The 15,675-nt window shown below is 43.5% G+C and overlaps 6 non-coding genes across 6 annotated transcripts; all 6 read right to left on the bottom strand.

The window, feature by feature from the left end:
• Window positions 1-878: 878 nt before the first annotated feature.
• Window positions 879-985, bottom strand: LOC124803803. The gene has a single exon (XR_007017280.1). It is a non-coding gene; the product is annotated as a U6 spliceosomal RNA (small nuclear RNA).
• A 2,487-nt stretch (window positions 986-3,472) lies between these two features.
• Window positions 3,473-3,579, bottom strand: LOC124803780. The gene has a single exon (XR_007017259.1). It is a non-coding gene; the product is annotated as a U6 spliceosomal RNA (small nuclear RNA).
• Window positions 3,580-6,066: 2,487 nt separating this feature from the next.
• LOC124803779 lies at window positions 6,067-6,173 on the bottom strand. The gene has a single exon (XR_007017258.1). It is a non-coding gene; the product is annotated as a U6 spliceosomal RNA (small nuclear RNA).
• Window positions 6,174-8,660: 2,487 nt separating this feature from the next.
• Window positions 8,661-8,767, bottom strand: LOC124803778. Its single transcript, XR_007017257.1, has one exon. It is a non-coding gene; the product is annotated as a U6 spliceosomal RNA (small nuclear RNA).
• Window positions 8,768-12,678: 3,911 nt separating this feature from the next.
• Window positions 12,679-12,785, bottom strand: LOC124803802. The gene has a single exon (XR_007017279.1). It is a non-coding gene; the product is annotated as a U6 spliceosomal RNA (small nuclear RNA).
• A 2,500-nt stretch (window positions 12,786-15,285) lies between these two features.
• LOC124803777 lies at window positions 15,286-15,392 on the bottom strand. The gene has a single exon (XR_007017256.1). It is a non-coding gene; the product is annotated as a U6 spliceosomal RNA (small nuclear RNA).
• Between the last annotated feature and the right edge of the window lie 283 nt (window positions 15,393-15,675).

The raw sequence follows: 15,675 nt of genomic DNA, 5'->3' as shown, positions 1-15,675 counted from the left end.
AGTTAAGAATCTGATGAGGTGTCACCTGCAGTCTGTATTATGAGGCTGCAGCTGGATAGCAAGGCCACTAGGAAAGTTACTTGAAACATAATGTTAAATGAACTTCCTGTAAAGGGGTAGCTTGCACACTTAATGATTAAAGAAACATCTTCCTTCCCATGTTTATTTATGGTGCTGAAACAATTATGGCATCAGCTGCAGCCATGAAGATGAATAAAGTTAAATGTTGTGGGTCTGTGTGCAGTCAGTATGTGATAGTGGCATACAGGCACCAGAAGCTTTGTAGGCGTTAGAGAAAAATAAATATTAGGTAATGCAAGCTAATTTTAGAGCGCTAGAGTGTATTTAAGCAGTAGTGTGAGTGAAAGTATGTGAGTGAGAAAGATTTGGAACATGCAGCTATCTAGTGTAAAGTTGATGTAAGGTTTCCAAATGTTGTGTGTGGCAGTAGGTGTGTGTTATGAAATGACGTGATTGAGACAGTAGGAAGAGATGTTGTGACAGCAGAGTGTGATACTGAGGAAGAGAAGAGGCTTTTGCCTGTGCTAGGCTTAGTCTTAGACTGGCTGTGATTTGTGTCAGGTTTGTGAATGAGCTGAAGGGGTGCTAGTGACATGTACTTGTGTCAGTGTAGTTGTGGTTTTGGTGTGCTTGCTGAGTTGTTATTAGAGTGACATTTTAGATGTGCATTGGTGATGTAAGGGATAGGTTTATTGCCAGTTTTATCATGTTCTGTTGTGAATGAAAGAGAGTGGAGGAGAACTGCGTAAATGGACAGCATAGTTTGTGACAAGTGGGTGCAGATATGAAGCGAAACTTGTGTAGGTGGCTGAGGGTATTAGCAGCTGATGTGAGACATGAGAGAGTGAGATTGCGAAAAAAACGTGGAACGCTTCACGATTTTGCGTGTCATCCTTGCGCAGGGGCCATGCTAATCTTCTCTGTATCGTTCCAATTTTAGTATATGTACCGCCGAAGCGAGTACATTCGAGGAGCCCTCTGAAATTGTATATATAGTTATGGCGTCGCGTCAAATATGGTTCGGCTTGGACGTAGCTTTACGCAGCTCTGGCGAGGAACACAAGGCCTGCCGAGTGCTAATCTGTGAATTAATTACTGTGAGGTGTCGTTCTTAGTAAGTGGCAGCTCTGTTAACTGTATTATTTGGCAGTATTGGATGTAAAACTTAGATCGTAGAGTCGCTTGCTCTCGCAGCATCCACCCAGAGCAGCAGCAGCAGGTTCACACAGCTGCCGCTAGGCGGCAGCAAGACGTGATGGCACGTATTGTCGCCATGTTCTCACATTCCGAGTTTAGTGTCTTATAGGCATACCTATGAAACACACTTCTCTAATGTGTGGGATAAATGGCGCTGATTGGAGCTGGTAGCAGGTCTTGAAGACTCTCAAAACAAGCGAATATTTTTGCGAAACTGTCTTCACTGCTAACACAAATTGCATTACTCTTTCAGTGGTACTTTCTCACGATACTAATCGATTCAATGACAGAGTGCAAGGCAACTTTTAACTCACACATCAAGTACAGCACAAGAAGACACAGTGTGTGACCATGTAAATTATTGAGTAGCTCCTATTCATCCAATGGCGCCAGAAGACAATAGTGACTGCAAAAAGAGACACAGTAGCCTCACGAACCATTAAAAACACCATTCATATTGCACACTTTGAAACACAGCAGTGTAGGTCACTACTAGCGCATGGATGGGTGAATGCGAGTTGTGTGAGGTAGTAGTAGGAATGATGGACATAGTTCCGTTTTCAGTACAATACCAGGTGATATATTTGTGTTGATCCAAGTTTACACAGGGCAGGTCTACTTGGCAACAGTGAAACACCATGATGGAGATGTGTGAATGAGCCTAAAATGTTGAGGGGACATGTGGTAAGAGAAACCAGGTTAGCATTGTGTTAGTAGCTGTAGTTATGTTCCTGTGAAATGTCAGTCAGATGTAATCCAGTTTGGTGAATGTTGTTATTACAGGAAGAATTGCTAGTGCAAAACAAAGAGTGATAGATTTAGTATCTGAAAGCAGTTAATAACTGAGTAGCTACTGGTGTCATGTGACACAAACTGGTTTGTGATGTTGCTGTCTATTCCAAAATCCTGAAGCTTGCTAGTGTTTTGTGTCTTGACTGCCTCTGTATCTGCTTATGTGCTAGAGCTTCTGTGTATGTGACATGATGAATATTGCATGCAGGGTTTGTCCAATCTTTCTGCTAGACACAGGATGAGAGGTGCATCAGCTGTAATTGTGAACAGCATCGACTTGTATGACATTGATGGGATTCAAAGTGCTGTCAAAATAGTAGAGCCTCACATCTAAATACTATATGTTAATACTAGCATACTGGTCTGCTTTCTAAACACTTCAGTGTTGTGGTATTCATTGGCTGACACTTTTGAATTTAATTTAGGTAACTATATGTAGTGGCAGATTGCCAGACATGTGGGAAAATACTTTGTGCGTCACACCAGTGAAATTTGTACATGACATGCTTGTGCACCACAGATTTGCTGTAATAGTTGGTTTTTAGGTGAAGGGCAGTGGCTTATTACACAGGCAGATATGCTTCAGTTAAGAATCTGATGAGGTGTCACCTGCAGTCTGTATTATGAGGCTGCAGCTGGATAGCAAGGCCACTAGGAAAGTTACTTGAAACATAATGTTAAATGAACTTCCTGTAAAGGGGTAGCTTGCACACTTAATGATTAAAGAGACATCTTCCTTCCCATGTTTATTTATGGTGCTGAAACAATTATGGCATCAGCTGCAGCCATGAAGATGAATAAAGTTAAATGTTGTGGGTCTGTGTGCAGTCAGTATGTGATAGTGGCATACAGGCACCAGAAGCTTTGTAGGCGTTAGAGAAAAATAAATATTAGGTAATGCAAGCTAATTTTAGAGCGCTAGAGTGTATTTAAGCAGTAGTGTGAGTGAAAGTATGTGAGTGAGAAAGATTTGGAACATGCAGCTATCTAGTGTAAAGTTGATGTAAGGTTTCCAAATGTTGTGTGTGGCAGTAGGTGTGTGTTATGAAATGACGTGATTGAGACAGTAGGAAGAGATGTTGTGACAGCAGAGTGTGATACTGAGGAAGACAAGAGGCTTTTGCCTGTGCTAGGCTTAGTCTTAGACTGGCTGTGATTTGTGTCAGGTTTGTGAATGAGCTGAAGGGGTGCTAGTGACATGTACTTGTGTCAGTGTAGTTGTGGTTTTGGTGTGCTTGCTGAGTTGTTATTAGAGTGACATTTTAGATGTGCATTGGTGATGTAAGGGATAGGTTTATTGCCAGTTTTATCATGTTCTGTTGTGAATGAAAGAGAGTGGAGGAGAACTGCGTAAATGGACAGCATAGTTTGTGACAAGTGGGTGCAGATATGAAGCGAAACTTGTGTAGGTGGCTGAGGGTATTAGCAGCTGATGTGAGACATGAGAGAGTGAGATTGCGAAAAAAATGTGGAACGCTTCACGATTTTGCGTGTCATCCTTGCGCAGGGGCCATGCTAATCTTCTCTGTATCGTTCCAATTTTAGTATATGTACCGCCGAAGCGAGTACATTCGAGGGGCCCTCTGAAATTGTATATATAGTTATGGCGTCGCGTCAAATATGGTTCGGCTTGGACGTAGCTTTACGCAGCTCTGGCGAGGAACACAAGGAGTGCCGAGTGCTAATCTGTGAATTAATTACTGCGAGGTGTCGTGCTTAGTAAGTGGCAGCTCTGTTAACTGTATCATCTGGCAGTATTGGATGTAAAACTTAGATCGTAGAGTCGCTTGCTCTCGCAGCATCCACCCAGAGCAGCAGCAGCAGGTTCACACAGCTGCCGCTAGGCGGCAGCAAGACGTGATGGCACGTATTGTCGCCATGTTCTCACATTCCGAGTTTAGTGTCTTATAGGCATACCTATGAAACACACTTCTCTAATGTGTGGGATAAATGGCGCTGATTGGAGCTGGTAGCAGGTCTTGAAGACTCTCAAAACAAGCGAATATTTTTGCGAAACTGTCTTCACTGCTAACACAAATTGCATTACTCTTTCAGTGGTACTTTCTCACGATACTAATCTATTTAATGACAGAGTGCAAGGCAACTTTTAACTCACACATCAAGTACAGCACAAGAAGACACAGTGTGTGACCATCTAAATTATTGAGCAACTCCTATTCATCCAATGGCGCCAGAAGACAATAGTGACTGCAAAAAGAGACACAGTAGCCTCACGAACCATTAAAAACACCATTCATATTGCACACTTTGAAACACAGCAGTGTAGGTCACTACTAGCGCATGGATGGGTGAATGCGAGTTGTGTGAGGTAGTAGTAGGAATGATGGACATAGTTCCGTTTTCAGTACAATACCAGGTGATATATTTGTGTTGATCCAAGTTTACACAGGGCAGGTCTACTTGGCAACAGTGAAACACTGTGATGGAGATGTGTGAATGAGCCTAAAATGTTGAGGGGACATGTGGTAAGAGAAACCAGGTTAGCATTGTGTTAGTAGCTGTAGTTATGTTCCTGTGAAATGTCAGTCAGATGTAATCCAGTTTGGTGAATGTTGTTATTACAGGAAGAATTGCTAGTGCAAAACAAAGAGTGATAGATTTAGTATCTGAAAGCAGTTAATAACTGAGTAGCTACTGGTGTCATGTGACACAAACTGGTTTGTGATGTTGCTGTCTATTCCAAAATCCTGAAGCTTGCTAGTGTTTTGTGTCTTGACTGCCTCTGTATCTGCTTATGTGTTAGAGCTTCTGTGTATGTGACATGATGAATATTGCATGCAGGGTTTGTCCAATCTTTCTGCTAGACACAGGATGAGAGGTGCATCAGCTGTAATTGTGAACAGCATCGACTTGTATGACATTGATGGGATTCAAAGTGCTGTCAAAATAGTAGAGCCTCACATCTAAATACTATATGTTAATACTAGCATACTGGTCTGCTTTCTAAACACTTCAGTGTTGTGGTATTCATTGGCTGACACTTTTGAATTTAATTTAGGTAACTATATGTAGTGGCAGATTGCCAGACATGTGGGAAAATACTTTGTGCGTCACACCAGTGAAATTTGTACATGACATGCTTGTGCACCACAGATTTGCTGTAATAGTTGGTTTTTAGGTGAAGGGCAGTGGCTTATTACACAGGCAGATATGCTTCAGTTAAGAATCTGATGAGGTGTCACCTGCAGTCTGTATTATGAGGCTGCAGCTGGATAGCAAGGCCACTAGGAAAGTTACTTGAAACATAATGTTAAATGAACTTCCTGTAAAGGGGTAGCTTGCACACTTAATGATTAAAGAGACATCTTCCTTCCCATGTTTATTTATGGTGCTGAAACAATTATGGCATCAGCTGCAGCCATGAAGATGAATAAAGTTAAATGTTGTGGGTCTGTGTGCAGTCAGTATGTGATAGTGGCATACAGGCACCAGAAGCTTTGTAGGCGTTAGAGAAAAATAAATATTAGGTAATGCAAGCTAATTTTAGAGCGCTAGAGTGTATTTAAGCAGTAGTGTGAGTGAAAGTATGTGAGTGAGAAAGATTTGGAACATGCAGCTATCTAGTGTAAAGTTGATGTAAGGTTTCCAAATGTTGTGTGTGGCAGTAGGTGTGTGTTATGAAATGACGTGATTGAGACAGTAGGAAGAGATGTTGTGACAGCAGAGTGTGATACTGAGGAAGACAAGAGGCTTTTGCCTGTGCTAGGCTTAGTCTTAGACTGGCTGTGATTTGTGTCAGGTTTGTGAATGAGCTGAAGGGGTGCTAGTGACATGTACTTGTGTCAGTGTAGTTGTGGTTTTGGTGTGCTTGCTGAGTTGTTATTAGAGTGACATTTTAGATGTGCATTGGTGATGTAAGGGATAGGTTTATTGCCAGTTTTATCATGTTCTGTTGTGAATGAAAGAGAGTGGAGGAGAACTGCGTAAATGGACAGCATAGTTTGTGACAAGTGGGTGCAGATATGAAGCGAAACTTGTGTAGGTGGCTGAGGGTATTAGCAGCTGATGTGAGACATGAGAGAGTGAGATTGCGAAAAAAATGTGGAACGCTTCACGATTTTGCGTGTCATCCTTGCGCAGGGGCCATGCTAATCTTCTCTGTATCGTTCCAATTTTAGTATATGTACCGCCGAAGCGAGTACATTCGAGGGGCCCTCTGAAATTGTATATATAGTTATGGCGTCGCGTCAAATATGGTTCGGCTTGGACGTAGCTTTACGCAGCTCTGGCGAGGAACACAAGGAGTGCCGAGTGCTAATCTGTGAATTAATTACTGCGAGGTGTCGTTCTTAGTAAGTGGCAGCTCTGTTAACTGTATCATCTGGCAGTATTGGATGTAAAACTTAGATCGTAGAGTCGCTTGCTCTCGCAGCATCCACCCAGAGCAGCAGCAGCAGGTTCACACAGCTGCCGCTAGGCGGCAGCAAGACGTGATGGCACGTATTGTCGCCATGTTCTCACATTCCGAGTTTAGTGTCTTATAGGCATACCTATGAAACACACTTCTCTAATGTGTGGGATAAATGGCGCTGATTGGAGCTGGTAGCAGGTCTTGAAGACTCTCAAAACAAGCGAATATTTTTGCGAAACTGTCTTCACTGCTAACACAAATTGCATTACTCTTTCAGTGGTACTTTCTCACGATACTAATCTATTTAATGACAGAGTGCAAGGCAACTTTTAACTCACACATCAAGTACAGCACAAGAAGACACAGTGTGTGACCATCTAAATTATTGAGCAACTCCTATTCATCCAATGGCGCCAGAAGACAATAGTGACTGCAAAAAGAGACACAGTAGCCTCACGAACCATTAAAAACACCATTCATATTGCACACTTTGAAACACAGCAGTGTAGGTCACTACTAGCGCATGGATGGGTGAATGCGAGTTGTGTGAGGTAGTAGTAGGAATGATGGACATAGTTCCGTTTTCAGTACAATACCAGGTGATATATTTGTGTTGATCCAAGTTTACACAGGGCAGGTCTACTTGGCAACAGTGAAACACTGTGATGGAGATGTGTGAATGAGCCTAAAATGTTGAGGGGACATGTGGTAAGAGAAACCAGGTTAGCATTGTGTTAGTAGCTGTAGTTATGTTCCTGTGAAATGTCAGTCAGATGTAATCCAGTTTGGTGAATGTTGTTATTACAGGAAGAATTGCTAGTGCAAAACAAAGAGTGATAGATTTAGTATCTGAAAGCAGTTAATAACTGAGTAGCTACTGGTGTCATGTGACACAAACTGGTTTGTGATGTTGCTGTCTATTCCAAAATCCTGAAGCTTGCTAGTGTTTTGTGTCTTGACTGCCTCTGTATCTGCTTATGTGCTAGAGCTTCTGTGTATGTGACATGATGAATATTGCATGCAGGGTTTGTCCAATCTTTCTGCTAGACACAGGATGAGAGGTGCATCAGCTGTAATTGTGAACAGCATCGACTTGTATGACATTGATGGGATTCAAAGTGCTGTCAAAATAGTAGAGCCTCACATCTAAATACTATATGTTAATACTAGCATACTGGTCTGCTTTCTAAACACTTCAGTGTTGTGGTATTCATTGGCTGACACTTTTGAATTTAATTTAGGTAACTATATGTAGTGGCAGATTGCCAGACATGTGGGAAAATACTTTGTGCGTCACACCAGTGAAATTTGTACATGACATGCTTGTGCACCACAGATTTGCTGTAATAGTTGGTTTTTAGGTGAAGGGCAGTGGCTTATTACACAGGCAGATATGCTTCAGTTAAGAATCTGATGAGGTGTCACCTGCAGTCTGTATTATGAGGCTGCAGCTGGATAGCAAGGCCACTAGGAAAGTTACTTGAAACATAATGTTAAATGAACTTCCTGTAAAGGGGTAGCTTGCACACTTAATGATTAAAGAGACATCTTCCTTCCCATGTTTATTTATGGTGCTGAAACAATTATGGCATCAGCTGCAGCCATGAAGATGAATAAAGTTAAATGTTGTGGGTCTGTGTGCAGTCAGTATGTGATAGTGGCATACAGGCACCAGAAGCTTTGTAGGCGTTAGAGAAAAATAAATATTAGGTAATGCAAGCTAAATTTAGAGCGCTAGAGTGTATTTAAGCAGTAGTGTGAGTGAAAGTATGTGAGTGAGAAAGATTTGGAACATGCAGCTATCTAGTGTAAAGTTGATGTAAGGTTTCCAAATGTTGTGTGTGGCAGTAGGTGTGTGTTATGAAATGACGTGATTGAGACAGTAGGAAGAGATGTTGTGACAGCAGAGTGTGATACTGAGGAAGAGAAGGGGCTTTTGCCTGTGCTAGGCTTAGTCTTAGACTGGCTGTGATTTGTGTCAGGTTTGTGAATGAGCTGAAGGGGTGCTAGTGACATGTACTTGTGTCAGTGTAGTTGTGGTTTTGGTGTGCTTGCTGAGTTGTTATTAGAGTGACATTTTAGATGTGCATTGGTGATGTAAGGGATAGGTTTATTGCCAGTTTTATCATGTTCTGTTGTGAATGAAAGAGAGTGGAGTAGAACTGCGTAAATGGACAGCATAGTTTGTGACAAGTGGGTGCAGATATGAAGCGAAACTTGTGTAGGTGGCTGAGGGTATTAGCAGCTGATGTGAGACATGAGAGAGTGAGATTGCGAAAAAAATGTGGAACGCTTCACGATTTTGCGTGTCATCCTTGCGCAGGGGCCATGCTAATCTTCTCTGTATCGTTCCAATTTTAGTATATGTACCGCCGAAGCGAGTACATTCGAGCAGGCCTCTGAAATTGTATATATACACTCCTGGAAATTGAAATAAGAACACCGTGAATTCATTGTCCCAGGAAGGGGAAACTTTATTGACACATTCCTGGGGTCAGATACATCACATGATCACACTGACAGAACCACAGGCACATAGACACAGGCAACAGCGCATGCTCAATGTCGGCACTAGTACAGTGTATATCCACCTTTCGCAGCAATGCAGGCTGCTATTCTCCCATGGAGACGATCGTAGAGATGCTGGATGTAGTCCTGTGGAACGGCTTGCCATGCCATTTCCACCTGGCGCCTCAGTTGGACCAGCGTTCGTGCTGGATGTGCAGACCGCGTGAGACGACGCTTCATCCAGTCCCAAACATGCTCAATGGGGGACAGATCCGGAGATCTCGCTGGCCAGGGTAGTTGACTTACACCTTCTAGAGCACGTTGGGTGGCACGGGATACATGCGGACGTGCATTGTCCTGTTGGAACAGCAAGTTCCCTTGCCTGTCTAGGAATGGTAGAACGATGGGTTCGATGACGGTTTGGATGTACCGTGCACTATTCAGTGTCCCCTCGACGATCACCAGTGGTGTACGGCCAGTGTAGGAGATCGCTCCCCACACCATGATGCCGGGTGTTGGCCCTGTGTGCCTCGGTCGTATGCAGTCCTGATTGTGGCGCTCACCTGCACGGCGCCAAACACGCATACGACCATCATTGGCACCAAGGCAGAAGCGACTCTCATCACTGAAGACGACACGTCTCCATTCGTCCCTCCATTCACGCCTGTCGCGACACCACTGGAGGCGGGTTGCACGATGTTGGGGCGTGAGCGGAAGACGGCCTAACGGTGTGCGGGACCGTAGCCCAGCTTCATGGAGACGGTTGCGAATGGTCCTCGCCGATACCCCAGGAGCAACAGTGTCCCTAATTTGCTGGGAAGTGGCGGTGCGGTCCCCTACGGCACTGCGTAGGATCCTACGGTCTTGGCGTGCATCCGTGCGTCGCTGCGGTCCGGTCCCAGGTCGACGGGCAAGTGCACCTTCCGCCGACCACTGGCGACAACATCGATGTACTGTGGAGACCTCACGCCCCACGTGTTGAGCAATTCGGCGGTACGTCCACCCGACCTCCCGCATGCCCACTATACGCCCTCGCTCAAAGTCCGTCAACTGGACATACGGTTCACGTCCACGCTGTCGCGGCATGCTACCAGTGTTAAAGACTGCGATGGAGCTCCGTATGCCACGGCAAACTGGCTGACACTGACGGCGGCGGTGCACAAATGCTGCGCAGCTAGCGCCATTCGACGGCCAACACCGCGGTTCCTCGTGTGTCCGCTGTGCCGTGCGTGTGATCATTGCTTGTACAGCCCTCTCGCAGTGTCCGGAGCAAGTATGGTGGGTCTGACACACCGGTGTCAATGTGTTCTTTTTTCCATTTCCAGGAGTGTAGTTATGGCGTCGCGTCAAATATGGTTCGGCTTGGACGTAGCTTTACGCAGCTCTGGCGAGAAACACAAGGCCTGCCGAGTGCTAATCTGTGAATTAATTACTGCGAGGTGTCGTTCTTAGTAAGTGGCAGCTCTGTTAACTGTATTATTTGGCAGTATTGGATGTAAGACTTAGATCGTAGAGTCGCTTGCTCTCGCAGCATCCACCCAGAGCAGCAGCAGCAGGTTCACACAGCTGCCGCTAGGCGGCAGCAAGACGTGATGGCACGTATTGTCGCCATGTTCTCACATTCCGAGTTTAGTGTCTTATAGGCATACCTATGAAACACACTTCTCTAATGTGTGGGATAAATGGCGCTGATTGGAGCTGGTAGCAGGTCTTGAAGACTCTCAAAACAAGCGAATATTTTTGCGAAACTGTCTTCACTGCTAACACAAACTGCATTACTCTTTCAGTGGTACTTTCTCACGATACTAATCGATTTAATGACAGAGTGCAAGGCAACTTTTAACTCACACATCAAGTACAGCACAAGAAGACACAGTGTGTGACCATGAAAATTATTGAGTAGCTCCAATTCATCCAATGGCGCCAGAAGACAATAGTGACTGCAAAAAGAGACACAGTAGCCTCACGAACCATTAAAAACACCATTCATATTGCACACTTTGAAACACAGCAGTGTAGGTCACTACTAGCGCATGGATGGGTGAATGCGAGTTGTGTGAGGTAGTAGTAGGAATGATGGACATAGTTCCGTTTTCAGTACAATACCAGGTGATATATTTGTGTTGATCCAAGTTTACACAGGGCAGGTCTACTTGGCAACAGTGAAACACTGTGATGGAGATGTGTGAATGAGCCTAAAATGTTGAGGGGACATGTGGTAAGAGAAACCAGGTTAGCATTGTGTTAGTAGCTGTAGTTATGTTCCTGTGAAATGTCAGTCAGATGTAATCCAGTTTGGTGAATGTTGTTATTACAGGAAGAATTGCTAGTGCAAAACAAAGAGTGATAGATTTAGTATCTGAAAGCAGTTAATAACTGAGTAGCTACTGGTGTCATGTGACACAAACTGGTTTGTGATGTTGCTGTCTATTCCAAAATCCTGAAGCTTGCTAGTGTTTTGTGTCTTGACTGCCTCTGTATCTGCTTATGTGCTAGAGCTTCTGTGTATGTGACATGATGAATATTGCATGCAGGGTTTGTCCAATCTTTCTGCTAGACACAGGATGAGAGGTGCATCAGCTGTAATTGTGAACAGCATCGACTTGTATGACATTGATGGGATTCAAAGTGCTGTCAAAATAGTAGAGCCTCACATCTAAATACTATATGTTAATACTAGCATACTGGTCTGCTTTCTAAACACTTCAGTGTTGTGGTATTCATTGGCTGACACTTTTGAATTTAATTTAGGTAACAATATGTAGTGGCAGATTGCCAGACATGTGGGAAAATACTTTGTGCGTCACACCAGTGAAATTTGTACATGACATGCTTGTGCACCACAGATTTGCTGTAATAGTTGGTTTTTAGGTGAAGGGCAGTGGCTTATTACACAGGCAGATATGCTTCAGTTAAGAATCTGATGAGGTGTCACCTGCAGTCTGTATTATGAGGCTGCAGCTGGATAGCAAGGCCACTAGGAAAGTTACTTGAAACATAATGTTAAATGAACTTCCTGTAAAGGGGTAGCTTGCACACTTAATGATTAAAGAGACATCTTCCTTCCCATGTTTATTTATGGTGCTGAAACAATTATGGCATCAGCTGCAGCCATGAAGATGAATAAAGTTAAATGTTGTGGGTCTGTGTGCAGTCAGTATGTGATAGTGGCATACAGGCACCAGAAGCTTTGTAGGCGTTAGAGAAAAATAAATATTAGGTAATGCAAGCTAATTTTAGAGCGCTAGAGTGTATTTAAGCAGTAGTGTGAGTGAAAGTATGTGAGTGAGAAAGATTTGGAACATGCAGCTATCTAGTGTAAAGTTGATGTAAGGTTTCCAAATGTTGTGTGTGGCAGTAGGTGTGTGTTATGAAATGACGTGATTGAGACAGTAGGAAGAGATGTTGTGACAGCAGAGTGTGATACTGAGGAAGAGAAGAGGCTTTTGCCTGTGCTAGGCTTAGTCTTAGACTGGCTGTGATTTGTGTCAGGTTTGTGAATGAGCTGAAGGGGTGCTAGTGACATGTACTTGTGTCAGTGTAGTTGTGGTTTTGGTGTGCTTGCTGAGTTGTTATTAGAGTGACATTTTAGATGTGCATTGGTGATGTAAGGGATAGGTTTATTGCCAGTTTTATCATGTTCTGTTGTGAATGAAAGAGAGTGGAGGAGAACTGCGTAAATGGACAGCATAGTTTGTGACAAGTGGGTGCAGATATGAAGCGAAACTTGTGTAGGTGGCTGAGGGTATTAGCAGCTGATGTGAGACATGAGAGAGTGAGATTGCGAAAAAAACGTGGAACGCTTCACGATTTTGCGTGTCATCCTTGCGCAGGGGCCATGCTAATCTTCTCTGTATCGTTCCAATTTTAGTATATGTACCGCCGAAGCGAGTACATTCGAGGAGCCTTCTGATATTGTATATATAGTTATGGCGTCGCGTCAAATATGGTTCGGCTTGGACGTAGCTTTACGCAGCTCTGGCGAGGAACACAAGGCCTGCCGAGTGCTAATCTGTAAATTAATTACTGCGAGGTGTCGTTCTTAGTAAGTGGCAGCTCTGTTAACTGTATTATTTGGCAGTATTGGATGTAAAACTTAGATCGTACAGTCGCTTGCTCTCGCAGCATCCACCCAGAGCAGCAGCAGCAGGTTCACAAAGCTGCCGCTAGGCGGCAGCAAGACGTGATGGCACGTATTGTCGCCATGTTCTCACATTCCGAGTTTAGTGTCTTATAGGCATACCTATGAAACACACTTCTCTAATGTGTGGGATAAATGGCGCTGATTGGAGCTGGTAGCAGGTCTTGAAGACTCTCAAAACAAGCGAATATTTTTGCGAAACTGTCTTCACTGCTAACACAAATTGCATTACTCTTTCAGTGGTACTTTCTCACGATACTTTCTCACGATACTAATCGATTTAATGACAGAGTGCAAGGCAACTTTTAACTCACACATCAAGTACAGCACAAGAAGACACAGTGTGTGACCATGTAAATTATTGAGTAGCTCCTATTCATCCAATGGCGCCAGAAGACAATAGTGACTGCAAAAAGAGACACAGTAGCCTCACGAACCATTAAAAACACCATTCATATTGCACACTTTGAAACACAGCAGTGTAGGTCACTACTAGCGCATGGATGGGTGAATGCGAGTTGTGTGAGGTAGTAGTAGGAATGATGGACATAGTTCCGTTTTCAGTACAATACCAGGTGATATATTTGTGTTGATCCAAGTTTACACAGGGCAGGTCTACTTGGCAACAGTGAAACACTGTGATGGAGATGTGTGAATGAGCCTAAAATGTTGAGGGGACATGTGGTAAGAGAAACCAGGTTAGCATTGTGTTAGTAGCTGTAGTTATGTTCCTGTGAAATGTCAGTCAGATGTAATCCAGTTTGGTGAATGTTGTTATTACAGGAAGAATTGCTAGTGCAAAACAAAGAGTGATAGATTTAGTATCTGAAAGCAGTTAATAACTGAGTAGCTACTGGTGTCATGTGACACAAACTGGTTTGTGATGTTGCTGTCTATTCCAAAATCCTGAAGCTTGCTAGTGTTTCGTGTCTTGACTGCCTCTGTATCTGCTTATGTGCTAGAGCTTCTGTGTATGTGACATGATGAATATTGCATGCAGGGTTTGTCCAATCTTTCTGCTAGACACAGGATGAGAGGTGCATCAGCTGTAATTGTGAACAGCATCGACTTGTATGACATTGATGGGATTCAAAGTGCTGTCAAAATAGTAGAGCCTCACATCTAAATACTATATGTTAATACTAGCATACTGGTCTGCTTTCTAAACACTTCAGTGTTGTGGTATTCATTGGCTGACACTTTTGAATTTAATTTAGGTAACTATATGTAGTGGCAGATTGCCAGACATGTGGGAAAATACTTTGTGCGTCACACCAGTGAAATTTGTACATGACATGCTTGTGCACCACAGATTTGCTGTAATAGTTGGTTTTTAGGTGAAGGGCAGTGGCTTATTACACAGGCAGATATGCTTCAGTTAAGAATCTGATGAGGTGTCACCTGCAGTCTGTATTATGAGGCTGCAGCTGGATAGCAAGGCCACTAGGAAAGTTACTTGAAACATAATGTTAAATGAACTTCCTGTAAAGGGGTAGCTTGCACACTTATTGATTAAAGAGACATCTTCCTTCACATGTTTATTTATGCTGCTGAAACAATTATGGCATCAGCTGCAGCCATGAAGATGAATAAAGTTAAATGTTGTGGGTCTGTGTGCAGTCAGTATGTGATAGTGGCATACAGGCACCAGAAGCTTTGTAGGCGTTAGAGAAAAATAAATATTAGGTAATGCAAGCTAATTTTAGAGCGCTAGAGTGTATTTAAGCAGTAGTGTGAGTGAAAGTATGTGAGTGAGAAAGATTTGGAACATGCAGCTATCTTGTGTAAAGTTGATGTAAGGTTTCCAAATGTTGTGTGTGGCAGTAGGTGTGTGTTATGAAATGACGTGATTGAGACAGTAGGAAGAGATGTTGTGACAGCAGAGTGTGATACTGAGGAAGAGAAGAGGCTTTTGCCTGTGCTAGGCTTAGTCTTAGACTGGCTGTGATTTGTGTCAGGTTTGTGAATGAGCTGAAGGGGTGCTAGTGACATGTACTTGTGTCAGTGTAGTTGTGGTTTTGGTGTGCTTGCTGAGTTGTTATTAGAGTGACATTTTAGATGTGCATTGGTGATGTAAGGGATAGGTTTATTGCCAGTTTTATCATGTTCTGTTGTGAATGAAAGAGAGTGGAGGAGAACTGCGTAAATGGACAGCATAGTTTGTGACAAGTGGGTGCAGATATGAAGCGAAACTTGTGTAGGTGGCTGAGGGTATTAGCAGCTGATGTGAGACATGAGAGAGTGAGATTGCGAAAAAAATGTGGAACGCTTCACGATTTTGCGTGTCATCCTTGCGCAGGGGCCATGCTAATCTTCTCTGTATCGTTCCAATTTTAGTATATGTACCGCCGAAGCGAGTACATTCGAGGAGCCCTCTGAAATTGTATATATAGTTATGGCGTCGCGTCAAATATGGTTCGGCTTGGACGTAGCTTTACGCAGCTCTGGCGAGGAACACAAGGCCTGCCTTGTGCTAATCTGTGAATTAATTACTGCGAGGTGTCGTTCTTAGTAAGTGGCAGCTCTGTTAACTGTATTATTTGGCAGTATTGGATGTAAAACTTAGATCGTAGAGTCGCTTGCTCTCGCAGCATCCACCCAGAGCAGCAGCAGCAGGTTCACACAGCTGCCGCTAGGCGGCAGC

This window comes from Schistocerca piceifrons, chromosome 6 (genome assembly GCF_021461385.2).
Source record: "Schistocerca piceifrons isolate TAMUIC-IGC-003096 chromosome 6, iqSchPice1.1, whole genome shotgun sequence".
NCBI classification, from domain to species: Eukaryota; Metazoa; Arthropoda; class Insecta; order Orthoptera; family Acrididae; genus Schistocerca; species Schistocerca piceifrons.
The sequence above is the reverse complement of the archived record's forward strand: the minus strand, read 5'-3'. Positions and strand labels throughout refer to the sequence as shown.